The sequence below is a fragment of the Zalophus californianus genome, chromosome 7 (genome assembly GCF_009762305.2).
Source record: "Zalophus californianus isolate mZalCal1 chromosome 7, mZalCal1.pri.v2, whole genome shotgun sequence".
In the NCBI taxonomy this organism is placed as follows: Eukaryota; Metazoa; Chordata; class Mammalia; order Carnivora; family Otariidae; genus Zalophus; species Zalophus californianus.
This window is the reverse complement of record NC_045601.1, coordinates 63,816,327-63,830,516: the sequence shown is the minus strand read 5'-3', so window position 1 is coordinate 63,830,516 and position 14,190 is coordinate 63,816,327. Positions and strand designations below refer to the sequence as shown.

The window sequence follows — 14,190 nt, the reverse complement described above, 5'->3', positions numbered from 1 at the left end:
TTTCTTTTGGTTAGTCCATGGTGAACAACAAGATTTCCAAAAATTTTTAGAAAAGGATTCATGGTGCAAAATTAACTATATTGCTCCCACAGAACAATGATGGACTTGGGAAAATGCAGTAATAAAATTAAAAACCTACTAGGTATTTGGCACGTGTTCAAAGATTTTATCTTTATCACAAATATTAAGTTAGGCATTCCATCTGAAGGAGAAACTGACATTCGAAGAAGTTAAGTGACTTACAGAACTAATTAGTGATAGAGGCAGAATTGCCCAATATGTCCAGAGAAATATTTATCTCTGGAAATACTGAGAAAATGGGCCTGGGACTCAAATGAGGAAGGATATGCAGCATACCCCATGCCCTCTGTAGTTCTCCTCAGTGTATGTTGGCCTGTTAAAGGCTTTAGGAAACTCCTATAGTAGTGAAACCTGTTTAATATTGTTGAATTAATCATCCTTAAACTTATATGATCATCTACATAGCTTGTGGGACCCAGCGCAAAATAAAAATGTGGAGGCTTTTGCTCAAAAAGCAGGAAAAATATATCATTAAAGGTATTCAATATACGTAAACAATGAATCATGGAACACTACATCAAAAACTAATGATGTAATGTATGGTGATTAACATAACATAATAATAAAAAATAATAAAAATTATATTACCCCTTTTAAATATTAAAAAATATATATATATAATTTCTTTTCCCTTTTTTCTGCAGTCTCTCAACATGTCATGGTGTTTATTATGTGCTATTCAATGTTCTACGTAAAGAAAATTAAAATTTTAAATTATTAGCATAAGTTTTACTATTCATCTTTATATAATGTAATGCCAGTCCCAATGCAAATATGAGAACATTCAATTTGCATGTAAAATCACCCAAAATTATAATTCATATTTCATAGCTCATACATTCATATATATTCCATTGTTAAAATAGAACAATGGAAATTCTGAGAAAAATTATTTCAAGTGTTTTTATTTTACTTTTGATATGTACACATTTGACAAATGCTCTCTACTTTCAGTTTACTCATGAATAAGAAAGAACTGAAAAGGAAAGAAACTTTGGGATGCCCTATCTGTACCTTTTCTTATATGTCATTTGTAGTGTAAATGGTTGACTGATAACAGGGAAGAAATAACAGGAATAAGAAGGAATATGATAGGATTCCTTGGTTGTGTTTTTAGAATAACATTGGCTTTGGTCTATATTCAAAGCAAGTTTTGTTTCACATAGAAAGCATGGCCACTTGGTGTTGTCAGTGTCTTTCCCTTCCCTTACTCACAGACATAACACGTTTACCTTGAATTCACTTTGAGTCTCCTTGAATTCCCGTGCATTGTGGGTCCACCAGAATTCTGTGCCCACAAGGTATCAGGAAGGCTACATGCAAACAGGGCTGCAGGAAATGGTGGCCACACATGTTGCATGTTATCTCCTCTGCTTATATGCACAGTCCCTTGTCACAATTTCACTTACAACACACAAGTTCAAAAATAAAGTTATTAAGAATTTCAAGGCAGCAACCACAGAGCAATAAACCAAGGATGGAGCCCTCTGAGAGCAGAGTCCTGTGTAACTGTGCAGGTCAAAAGCCCATGCAACTGTCCCAGTGTTTAATCCAACCCAACATGATGTAAAATTCAATATTTTTAGATTATCAAAATACCATTTTTATTTCTAATAGAGACAATGCTCTTTTTATCATCATTTCTGTCAATTAAAAATGCAACCCATGTTCAGATTTGTGGTTTAGTGTTCTAGCTCTGAGAGACTACATTCTTCATTATCTAGCCCTGTGCTTTGAAGGTATCTTAAAAGGAAGAGTTTATCCTTCCCATCTATCACCAACTGATATTTCTGTAAAACACAAAACCACTTACTTGAATATCCTAGTCATGTTATGTAAATACCTATTCTCTCTTTCTCAACTTATCTCAATGGTGCTCTGGAAGAAAGAGTTCGCATACCAAAACACACTTTGTGTGGTACTAATTGAAAGGATAGCTCATTGTATTTTAACTGTGAAGATGATTGTTTCAGTAAGGAACTGATTAGAAATACTATCCCAGAGTCTTTTAATTCAATTATGGATGATAGAAGGACATATAACTGCCATGTCTCTTTTACATTTCTAGCCTTCGAAATAGTCATAAATGATTTTTGAAGAATCAATTTTTGACAATCTAGATATTTTTACATGACTTGTGTGAAATTCTCTTTTATAAACAATAAAATAATAGTAGAATTAGTTAATTAAAATTTGCAAATCAGTATTATGTATCAAACACATGACTTTTCCTTAGATTAGAATTCTGATGGGGAAAAACAAGCATCCAGACACACTGAATGTATTTTAATAAGTACTGTTGGCTTTCCAGAACCTTTTGAGAAGTGCAATTGGATTGGAAAGACTTACTAAAAAGAACTGGAAAGTCTGGCCTCCTTTGTCACTCTTTCTCCCAATCATATTTATTTTCTGCAGAGTTCTCTGCTGGTTATTCCCTTATTCTTTCACCCCAGAGCTTTTTGGAAAACTTATCAACGTTTCCAAGTGTTTGGCAATCACTGCTGCTAAGCACACTTCCTTTTCCTCAACTCCCAGTTGGTTAAATCAAGAAAGAAACAAAAAGAAAGCGGGACAGACAAATCTTGTGTGCTCCCTAAGCTGGCCAGGTTGCTGCAGAAAGGAAATGGGAGCAAGGAGAGAATCAGAGGATTTTCTAAATGGAACCAACCTGAATTCACTATGGCCACTCAGCTGCCAAGAGTCTGAAAAATGTTAGGGAGGTGATAGATTCCTATTTCTAGCGTTATACTGAAAATGAAAGGCTTTTCCTTTTTTAATACTTAAGATACATCTTGAAACATCAAGAAAGAATCTCTGGAGAAGAAAATACTTGTGAACTTTTCTTCTTGAAGGTGGTATGCAGAGAGGGATATTTGGAGAAAAATTACAGAGCAAGATAATATTTAATGAGATCAAAAAATTAAAACTATAAAAATAAAGTCTTGAAAATAATCCTGTGTCTTCACAGAATCACCACCCAGGCAAGCACATCCCAAAGCTCAGCCTTCATTGAAAATTTACCAAGAGAAAAGTAATTTTTTAATTCTTTTGAAACCAAGCACCAAGTCAGATTAATTAGCAAGACTTTTTCTTGGTCCATGGAAGATTAATTTCTACATGGATCTAAAAGATATCAAAATAACTCAGAAGTTTATAGCTCCATAAAATTAATTTATTTTCAACGGTCCTCAGAATTATCCTAGATTTTGGAGATTTTACATGTCAAAGAAGCATTAAAGCAATGCATTTTTTCCCCAACCATTTGCTCATTTCAGTTTACTTCTGTAGTTTAGAAACTTTAAAGCTATTACAGTTCACTCTTAAACAACATGGTTTGAACTGCACACGTCTACCTGTACACAGTTTTTTTTTTTATAAAGACAGTACAGGAGTGTAAATGTATTTTCTCTTCCTTATGATTTTCTTTTTTTTTTAAGATTTTATTTATTTATCTGAGAGAGAAAGAATGAGAGATAGAGAGCACGAGAGGGAAGAGGGTCAGAGGGAGAAGCAGACTCCCCCCGAGCAGGGAGCCCGATGCGGGACTCGATCCCGGGACTCCAGGATCATGACCTGAGCCTAAGGCAGTCGCTCAACCAACTGAGCCACCCAGGCGCCCTTCCTTATGATTTTCTTAATAATATTTTCATTTCTCTAGCTTACTTCATTGTGAGAATACAGTATATAATACATATAACATGCAAAATATTTTTTTAGATTCAATTAGCCAACATATAGTACATCATTAGTTTCAGATGTAGTGTTCAGTAATTCATCAGTTGTGTATAACACCCAGGGCTCATCACATCACATGCCCTCTTTAATGCCCATCATCCAATTACCCCATCCCCCTACCATATGATAATTGTCTTTCTCTGATTGACTTATTTCACTCAGCATAATACCATCCAGTTCCATCAATGTCGATGTAAATGGTAAATATTCATCCTTTCTGATTACTAATATTCCACTGTATATATATACAACATTTTCTTAATCCCTTTATCTGTCAGTGGACATCTCAGCTCTTTCCCCAATACTTTGCCTATTGTGGACATTGGGGCTATAAACTTTGGGGTGCAGGTGCCGCTTAGGATCAATACATTTGTATCATTGGGGTAAATGCCTAGTAGTGCAATTGCTGGGTTGTACGGTAGCTCTATTTTTAACTTCTTGAGGAACCCCCATACTGTGTTCCAGAGTGGATGTACCAGCTTGCATTCCTACCAACATAAGAGGATTCCCCCTTCCCCACATCTTCACCAACATTTGTTGTTTCCCGTCTTGTTAATTTTAGCTATTCTGACTGGTGTGAGGTGGTATCTCATTGTGGTTTTGATGTGTGTTTCCCTGATGCCAAATGATGTGGAGCATTTTTTCATGTGTTTGTTTGCCCTTTGTACATCTTCTTTGGAGAAATGTCTCTTTATGTTTTCTGCCCATTTCTTGACTGGATTATTTCTTCTTTGGGTGTTGAGTTTAGTAAGTTCTTTATAGATCTTGGATACTAGCCCTTTATCTGATATGTCATTTGCAGATATCTTCTCCCTTTCCGTAGGTTGCCTTTTAGTTTTGTTAATTGTTTCCTTTGCTGTGCAGAAACATTTTATCTTGATGAAGTACCAATAGTTCAGTTTTGCTTTTGTTTCCCCTGCCTTTGGAGACATGTCTAGCAAGAAGTTGCTGGGACTGAGGTCACAGAGGTTGTTGCAGCCTGTGTTCTCCTCTAGAATTTTGATGGATTCCTGTCTTACATTTAGGTCTTCATCCATTTAGAGTTTATCTTTGTATGGTGTAAGAAAATGGCCTGGTTTCATTCTTCTACATGTGGCTGTCCAATTTTCCCAGCACCCTTTATTGAAGAGACTGTCTCTTTTCCGTTGGATATCCTTTCCTGCTTTGTTTAAGATTAGTTGGCCATAGAGTTGAGGGTCCATTTCTGGATTCTCTATTCTGTTCCATTGATCTATGTGTCAGTTTTTGTGTCTTGATTACAGCTTTGTAATAGAGCTTGAAGTCTGGCTTTGGTTTTCTTTTTCAACATTCTTCTGGAGATTCGGGGTCTTTTCTGGTTCCATACAAATTTTAGGATTATTTGTTCCAGCTCTGCGAAAGATGTCAATGGTATTTTGATTGGGATTGCATTAAATGTGTAGATTGTTCTGGGTAGCAATATTTTAACAATATTTATTCTTCCAGTCCATGAGCATGGAATGTTTTTCCACTTTTTATGTGTCTTCCTCAATTTCTTTCACAAGTGTTCTGTAGTTTTTAGAGTACAGATCCTTTACTCTAAAAGATCTGTTAGGTTTATTCCTAGGTATCTTATGGTTTTGGTGCAATTGTAAATGGGATCGATTCCTTAATTTCTCTTTCTTCTGTCTCATTGTTAGTGTATAGAGATGCAACTGATTTCTGTGCATTGATTTTATATCCTGTCATGTTGCTGAATTCCTATATGAGTTCTAGCAATTTTAGGGTGGAGTATTTTGGGTTTTTCACATAAAGTATGTCATCTGTGAAGAGTGAGAGTTTGACTTCTTTGCCAATTTGAATGCATTTTATTTCTTTTTGTTGTCTGATTGCTGAGATTAGGACTTCCAGTTCTATGTTGAACAACAGTGTTGAGAGTGGGTATCCCTGTCATGTTCTTGACCTTAATGGAGAAGCTCTCAGTTTTTCCCCTTTGAGAATGATATTCACCATCTGTAGATGGCTTTTATGATATTAAGGTATGTTCCCTTTATACATGCACTGGGGAGAGTTTTAATCAAGAAAGGATGCTGTATTTTGTCAAATGCTTTTTCTGCATCAATTAAGAGGATCATATGGTTCTTGTCCTTTCTTTTATTAATGTGATATATCACATTGATTGATTTGTGAATGTTGAACCACCTTGCAGCCCAAGAATAAATCCCACTTGGTCGTGGTGAATATCCTTTTAATGTACTGCTGGATCCTATTGGCTAGTATCTTGGTGAGAATTTTTGCATCCATGTTCATCAGAGATATTGGTCTATAATTCTCCTTTTTGGTGGGGTCTTTGTCTGGTTTTGGGATCAAGGTAATGCTGGCCTCATAGAACGAGTTTGGAAGTTTTCCTTCCATTTCTACTTTTAAAAATAGCTTCAGAAGAATAGGTATTAGTTCTTTTAATGTTTGGTTGAATTCCCCCGGGGAGCTATCTGACCCTGGACTCTTGTTTGTTGGGAGATTTTTGATTATTGCTTCAATTACCTTGCTGGTTATGGGTCTGTTCAAATTTTCTATTTCTTCCTGTTTCAGTTTTGGTAGTTTATAAATTTCCAGGAATGCATCCATTTCTTCCAGATTGCCTAATTTGTTGGCATATAGTTGCTCATAATATGTTCTTAAAATTGTATTTCCTTGGTGTTGATCATGATCTCTCTTCTCTCACTCATGATTTTATTAATTTGGGTCCTTTCTCTTTTCTTTTTTGATAAGTCTGGCTACGGGTTTATCAATCTTATTAATTCTTTCAAAGAACAAGCTTCTAGTTTCATTGATCTGTTCTGTTCTTTTTCTTTCTATTTCGTTGATTTCTGCTCTATTTATAATTTCGCTTCTCTTGGCTTGGTCTAGACTTTTTTTGCTGTTCTTTCTCCAGCTCCTTTAGGTGTAAAGTTAGCTTGTGTATTTGAGACTTTTCTAATTTTTTGAAAAAGGGTTGTATTGCTATGTACTTCCCTCCTAGGACCACATTTGCTGTATACCAAAGGTTTTCAACAGTTGTGTTTTCATTTTCATTTGTTTCCATGAATTCTTTTAAATTCTTCTTTAATTTCCTGGTTGACCCATTCATTCTTTACCAGGATGCTCATTAATCTCCAAGTGTTTGAGTTCCTTCCAAATTTCATCTTGTGATTGAGTTCAAGTTTCAAAGCACTGTGGTCTGAAAATATACAGGGAATAATCCCATTCTTTTGGTACCAGTGGAGACCTGATTTGTGACCCAGTATGTGATCTATTTTGGAGAATGTTCCATGAGCAATGAGAAGAAAGATTCAGATTCACTTCTCCACACCTCTGTTGTTTTGGGATGGAATGCTCTGTATATATCTGTGAAATCCATCTGGTCCAGTGTGTCATTCAAAGCCCTCGTTTCCTTGTTGATCTTCTGCTTGGATGATCTGTCCATTGCTGTGAGTGGAGTGTTGAAGTCCCCTACTATTATTTTATTGTTATCAATGTTACTTTAATCTTGTTATTAAATTGTTTATATGACCGGCTGCTCTCAAGTTAGAAACATAAATATTTATAATTTTTAGATCTTTTTGGACAGACCATTCAAGTATGATATATGTCCCTTTTCATCCCTTACTATACTCTTTGGTTTAAAATCTAATTTGTCTGATATGAGGATTGCTACTCCAGCTTTCTTTGGATGTCCATTAGTATGATAAATTGTTCTCCACCCCCTCACTTTCAATCTGGAGGAGTCTTTAGGTCTAAAATGAGTCTCCTGTAGTCAGCATATGGATGGGTTTTGCTTTATTATCCAATCTGATACCTTGTGTTTTTTGATTGGAGCATTTAGCCCATTTACATTCAGAGTAACTATTGAAATACACGAATTAGTGCCATCGTATGGGCACCTGTAAAGTCCCTGTTTCTGTAGATTTTCTCTGTTTCTTTCTGGTCTATGTTACTTTTGGGCTCTGTCTTTGCTTAAAGGATCCCTTTTAATATTTCTTGTAGGGCTGGTTTGGTGATCACAAATTCTTTAGTTTCTGTTTGTCCTGGAAGCTTTTTATCTCTCCTTCCATTCTGAATGACAGTCTTGTTGTATAAAATATTCTTGGCGGCATGTTTTTCTCATTTAGTACCTTGAATATATCATGCCTGCCCTTTCAGGCCTGCTAGGTTTTTGTGGATAGGGCTGCTGCCAGTCTAATGTTTCTACCATTGTAGGGAAGGAGCTCTTGCCTCAAACTGCTTTCAGGATTTTCTCTTTATCTCTGAAATTTGCAATCTTCAATATTATATATATATGTATACATATATATATACAAATATATATACATACACATAAAATTTTTTGTGTATATATATATATATATATATATATATATTCACCAGGGAGATTATATTCTTTCCCCCCTTTTTTTTCTTTTTCTTTTCTTTTTTGGTTTCTGACCTTTTTGAATTTGTCTAGTGTGTATTTTGCTTGAGTCATGATTGATACTTTTGATCTTGCTCTCTCATTCATTCATTCTTCTCTGGGCAAGATGACTAGAAGAAGGAATTCACAACAAAAGAAAGAACCAGAGGTAATACTCTGTCACAGACCTAATCTATATGGATATAAGTAAAATGATCTTCTGGGGGAGATCTTCCGCTGCACCATTCTTAGGTGTCTTTGCCTGGGCGGAGTTGCATCACCTCTTGCCATGGGGCTGGGCTCAGTGTAAGCTCCTTCCCTCGCTCTATGTGGTTTTTGTTCCCTGAAAGCTTTCCACCCTGGAGCTAAAGGATCATGGCCCCCCTTCTTTGGTAAACCCTCAGAGAAAAGCAGTCTTCACTTTTGTGTGCACCAAACTCTGCAGACTCCTGTGGTGCTCACCCAAGCCAATCCTCCGAGGGGAAGGAGGAGGGTCACTACCTTTCTGCCCTTTGCAGGGTCCCCCAATCCTGCCAGGTTCTGGGTTTATGGCAAACCAGCTGAGAGCCCATGACTGGGCTCACTGACCATAGCCAGTTTCCCTGCTCCAATGCTTGGGGACTCTGCTGGCTTAGGTACCCCCATTCTTTCTCTGACCCCGGGGATCCTGAAACCACACTGTCCCACCTAGGATTCTGTCCTGCTTTTCCACCTGAGCACCTTTAAGGCAGGGATGTCCCTTACTGAAGCAGACTTATAAAAGTTCAGATTTTGCTCTCTGGGACTATATCACTTTCCAGTAAGCTGACTTATGGAGGCTCCCTCACCCTGCCATTTATCTTCCAATGTATCCCCTCAGATTCACTTCTCCACACCTCACACCTTGGAGAAAGTTGTCGCTTTTCTATTTGTAGAATTCCAGGAATTTTTTTTCTTACATCTCATGTTGAATTCATCAGTGTTCAGAATGATTTGATAGTTATCTAGCTAAATTCAAGGGACCAGATGAAATGAGGTCCCCTACTCTTCTGCCATCTTGCCTCCCTCTCCATACAAAATATTTTTCCTTGACTGTTTATGTTATTGGTAAAGCTTCTAGTCAACACTAGAATTAATAGTTAAGCGTTAATTAGTAGTTAAGTTTTGGGGGAGCCAAAAGTTAAAAATATGAATTTTTGACTGTGTGGGATTCAGAGCCCCTAACCCATGCACTGCTCATGGATCAACTGTATATCCAAGGTACTGTTGACCTGTGACTACATTAAATGGAAAAAGGAAGTTTTTCTACTTACTACTAAAAATTAACAAAGAAGAAAATCCTGAACCATTTGAACTGAGGATAACACATTTGTTAACAGACACATTTAAATAAATAATCACTTCAGCACTAGCCAAAATATCACATGTTGCATATTTATTATCAATTTTGCAAGGTTCTCTTGGAAAGCTATTCAAGATTTGGTTGTATACACCAGTAGCATAAATTACACATGATATTTATTTATTTCTAATAATAAATTATGGCTCCAGGGAAAGTGTGAAACTGTATTATTTGTAAACATATTATGATATAAGATATAGAATTAATGAATCAAACTATTCAGGTTTATTTCTCATTTTTAGACATGTCTAATACTGCTACATAAAGCACAGAGTATCACAAGGTATCACAACATAATGTTGCTGTGTTGAGTGCAGTAGCAAGACTGACTCTTTAGCTGTTTCAGGGTCCACTTCATCACGTGATCATAGCTATGAAGGTTAGAGGTCTTGTCCTTATTTTGGAGGATGAATAGACAAGCTAATTCACTCATTCTCTAAGTAAATCAACTCTTCTTTACTTAGCCCTTACTCTGGGCTAATTATGATATTCAGTTCTGGGGTTATAACAAATGAAGAGATAGATATGGTCTTGGCCTTTATGAACCGTACAGCCTAGCAGCTATTTGTAGTTTATCTGGTACTACAATCCAAGACCAAGTCCACATGCTGGTGCACAACTTGAGATGTGACCTACAGAATTCACTCCTTCACTCATTCATTCATTTAGTCAACAATTTTTGAGTAATATTGTGACCCAAACATCCTGCTAGATCTTTAGACTACATAAAGATCTAAGAAAAAAAAAATTCTTCTACTTTTGAAGGATTTACAATCTGAGAAAAACATAATAATAAAAAATTTCACAACTATCAACATTTTAAGTAAGGACATATATGACAATACAGTGAATAATATAAGAAAATTAACAAGTGAATAACACATGAAGCACCCAGCATACCAGAAGAAATTTAGGCAGAAATATGTCTATGAGAACATGGAAGATTCCAGCCACATACTGCCTTTTGATGTTGGGCATGTCCATAATCTCCTTGTATTTGTGTTTCAGTGTGTCATATGTCTGAAAGAAGGAGAAGGATAGTTTCTATCTCATAGGGTTTAAAAGTGAAGATTTCATGGGATAACACAGATAATGTGCTTAACTTACTAACAGAGAAAATACTAAGTAAATTTAGTTATTATTTTCATTTTTTTCTATCTTGATTTTGTATTTGTTTCCCTTTCCTTCATTAGATTTCAAGAGTTCCTTAAATTTCTTTATACTGTGTCAAAAATGATGTTCTTTGTCTTATTAATTTGATTGCTCTCTTTATGAATTGTGAGTGGTCTGCTTAGTGCAGTAATTAACTTATTTTCATACATGTAATGTTACAAATTTTCATTGAATATAGGCTTAGTCATATAATTTTGATGTGTAGTATACATATGCTCATTAGCTTATAAATAAATGTGACAATCTTTTTAATTTTTTCTTTGACCCAATAACTAAGGATAATGATTTAAATCTCTAGTTAATTGTTGTTTGAGGTTTTACTTTTCTTTTCTTTTCTTGTATCTGGTTCAAACTTAGATTAATATCTAATTATAATACATCTTAGTCAAAAATTATAGCACATGCAATTTCTGCTTTTATATTTATTTATATTTCCCCTGTGGTGTGGTCTGTTTTCAACTATATAGACAACAAGTATTTAGGGAAAAAATTCCTTATAGTTCTATGGCACAAAGTTTAGCATACAGTGTTTATATTTCTACTTTAATTTTGTCAACTTCAGATCAAAATATCAAAATAATATTTGAAGTAAATATGTTGAATTCTTGAATTTTAGTTCTATTTATATTTGGCTTAAATTCTATTTTTTAAAGAATGTCTCTTTTAGATATGTTGGTCTCTGCCAGTTCTTGAAGTTTCATGCCTGTTTACCTTTATTATGTGTTGTTAAATAAAATAATTTGTGCACCCTTTAATGCTTTTTGCCTTGGAAACCTGTCTTGCCTAAGACTGAAACAGTGATCAGAGAGAATAAAATAAAATTCTCAAATACCTGCATATCCTTGCTTCCCATTGGAAGGGACTAGGAAAGGATAGGTAGAATTCGGTCAACGTCTATGTCAAAGCCATATGTATGAGTTCTAGAAACTTTGTTTTTCTTTGTCAAGGGCATCAAAATAGCAGATGGAGAATCAACCCTATGAACATGCATACCAGCTTTCATTCATTGTTCATGTAACTTAGATTAATAGCTCTTAATGAATAAAAAGTGTGAGTTGTAAGACCTCTTTTGCATGACTATCACTGATTGAATTCTGAAAATATTACCAGTAGAAAAGAAAACACAACTTAATGTAAGTAAATATATCTATTATCTAAAAACTGAAACTCTTCTAATGAACCATCTAATGCAGTAATTATATTTCTCATGGTTACAATCTGCATACTTCATGATTATGTATGGAAATAATGATAAAAGAGAGCTTGGATATATGAAAACTACATTTTAGTTTTTATTATCTGTCTTTCTATAATGTTTAAAAAGTTAGAAAAGCGGTAACCTATTTTAGCTTGTGTTCACTTCTTTCATTTTTTATCTAACATTAGGAAGTGCTAAAGAGCAATAAACCAGACCATTCTGGAAGTCAGAAAAAAAAGTCTCCATAAACCACATGTTCTACACCCATTCTCTGAATAAGAAACAAACAGAAAAATAAAAACCAAATTGCTGAAGCAGTAATATTGCCACTCCCTTCCAAGAAACTCAACAATATCGACAGTAATACATTTGTTGGTTTTATAAACATATATTTGAAAAGCTCTCAGTTGTTCTTTCTCAAGCCCCTAAAACTGGGTTGAAATCTCTTCCTTCCAAAGGCTGAATTGGGGGAATTCTTTGCTACAGTTTTTGCTACAGAAAGTTAATGGAAGCACAGGATGAAAAGCAGTATATACAAGGAACGCTGCTGTTGGAGAAAACTGAACATGAGACATCAAAAGAGGCAGCACCACTCTGGATAAATCAGGTGTGTTCAGCAATCTACGAAGACTCCCTGCACCCAGCGTCCCTTACATCTCATGCTGTCTGTAAGAAAACTGTAATTACTGTACATGCCATTAGACTCTTGGGGAGGAAATCTTTAGGAGAGAGAGGGAGAAAAATCAAAGGCTACTTCTACAAATACATATAATTTAACGTAAGGAAAAGTATGGGAAAGAATCTAAAGTAAAGGTTTCACTTTCCCCACCTTCCATATATGTACTTAAGGGACCACGTATAAGATCACCTGATAACTTTCTCCTTTTCAAGGAATAGAATTAACCAAAAAGTAGCTTCTTTTGGTTCATGTTCAGAGAAAATAATGATGTATCCCTTTGTGCCCCAGGCGTCTGTGCACAAGATACGTCCAAGAAATTTGATGTGTTTGTGCTCTAATAGAAAAGACCTCGACATTTCCTAATCTTAACTTTACCACTTAGCTAACAGTGGGGTCCAGGATAAGACTGGACAAGAAGGAATATAAGGTAACAACTTATTCTAAAATTCCCCATGTCTCTTCCCTGAAAGCTTCAGCTTGTCTCCCCACATCCCCACTCCAGTCTTTCTCTTGTCTCATGTCTGCTGCCACCTTGCTCCCCTGCATTCCTTTAATCCCCTTCCTTTGTAAATCCAATTTAAGGTCTCCACATATCACGGCAGCCCCACCTGTGCGGCACTAGGGAGGGACTGCAATGAGAAGGAAGAGAAGGGGGAGAAGCAGACAGGAGAACCCAGAAAGTGGAAGCACACCAACCCTGTCAACTTCTTCACACCCTGTCCCCTCTTTCCACCAATAGGATCAAGAACAGGATGAAGAAATTGAAATATTTTCTCACCTAGACACAAACCAGCAGACATGATGGCTCACTCTTTTAGTGAGAAAGATAAAGCAAAACATTTCTTTTTTAATTTATTGCTAATAGGTTTGTGTCCTTCACAGGGTGAGAGGGGCTAATAAACTGGGAGAGAGATGACACAAACAAGATTCATTAGGTCCGTATTTCTTTCAGGGGCCTTTGAAAGTCTTATGATCTAAATGATATAAAACTAAATTTTGAAGTGACTGTTAAAGCTATTTATATATACTAGACAATTTTCTCAGGATTTATTCTTTTTGTCTCTCAGACTCTCACTAGAGTTCAGTCATGGAGTTTTACTTCACACATGTGGATAAGCCTCCAGCCTCTCCAAACATTTTAAAAATCTGTAAATGAAAGACATTTAAAAGGAATTCACATGATCTCATCTGGACTGCTCTTGATCTTGTTTGATATTCTTTAACATTCTTTTTAGAATGGGTCAGTAGCAGAGGGGCTGTAACTGATCTCCATATTTCAGCACTGGGAACGTGAGGCACTCTGCGTTGGGTTCAGTTCTATTCTGTTACGCTACTCCCGTTTGTCAGTAGGTAGAAACTTCTCCCATTCCCCAGAAGGCAGTACCTTCTGTGAATAGTTGCTTTAGACAAGCATTCATTGTTCAGAGGGTTTGATTCCTCACTGAGCAAAAGCTACGGCATTATAAAGATGCCAGTTTAAATTTTTTTTAAGCTTGAATTTTTTAAAGCCAGAAAGGAACCCTCACTGTTGAGGCAGTCATGAAAGAAAACCTCTT

General features: G+C 35.9%; 1 protein-coding gene across 2 annotated transcripts in view; it reads left to right on the top strand.

Moving 5' to 3' along the window:
* The window catches only part of FUT9 (fucosyltransferase 9), a 192,831-nt gene that overhangs the window by 34,343 nt on the left and 144,298 nt on the right, over positions 1-14,190 (top strand). The window contains exon 1 of one of the 2 annotated variants that reach the window (XM_027603241.2): positions 12,476-12,562. The exons of the other annotated variant lie outside the window; for it this stretch is intronic. The gene's annotated coding sequence lies outside the window, so the exon portion shown is untranslated. Of the gene's footprint in view, positions 1-12,475; positions 12,563-14,190 lie in introns of those variants that run through there. 2 annotated transcript variants of the gene reach the window in all.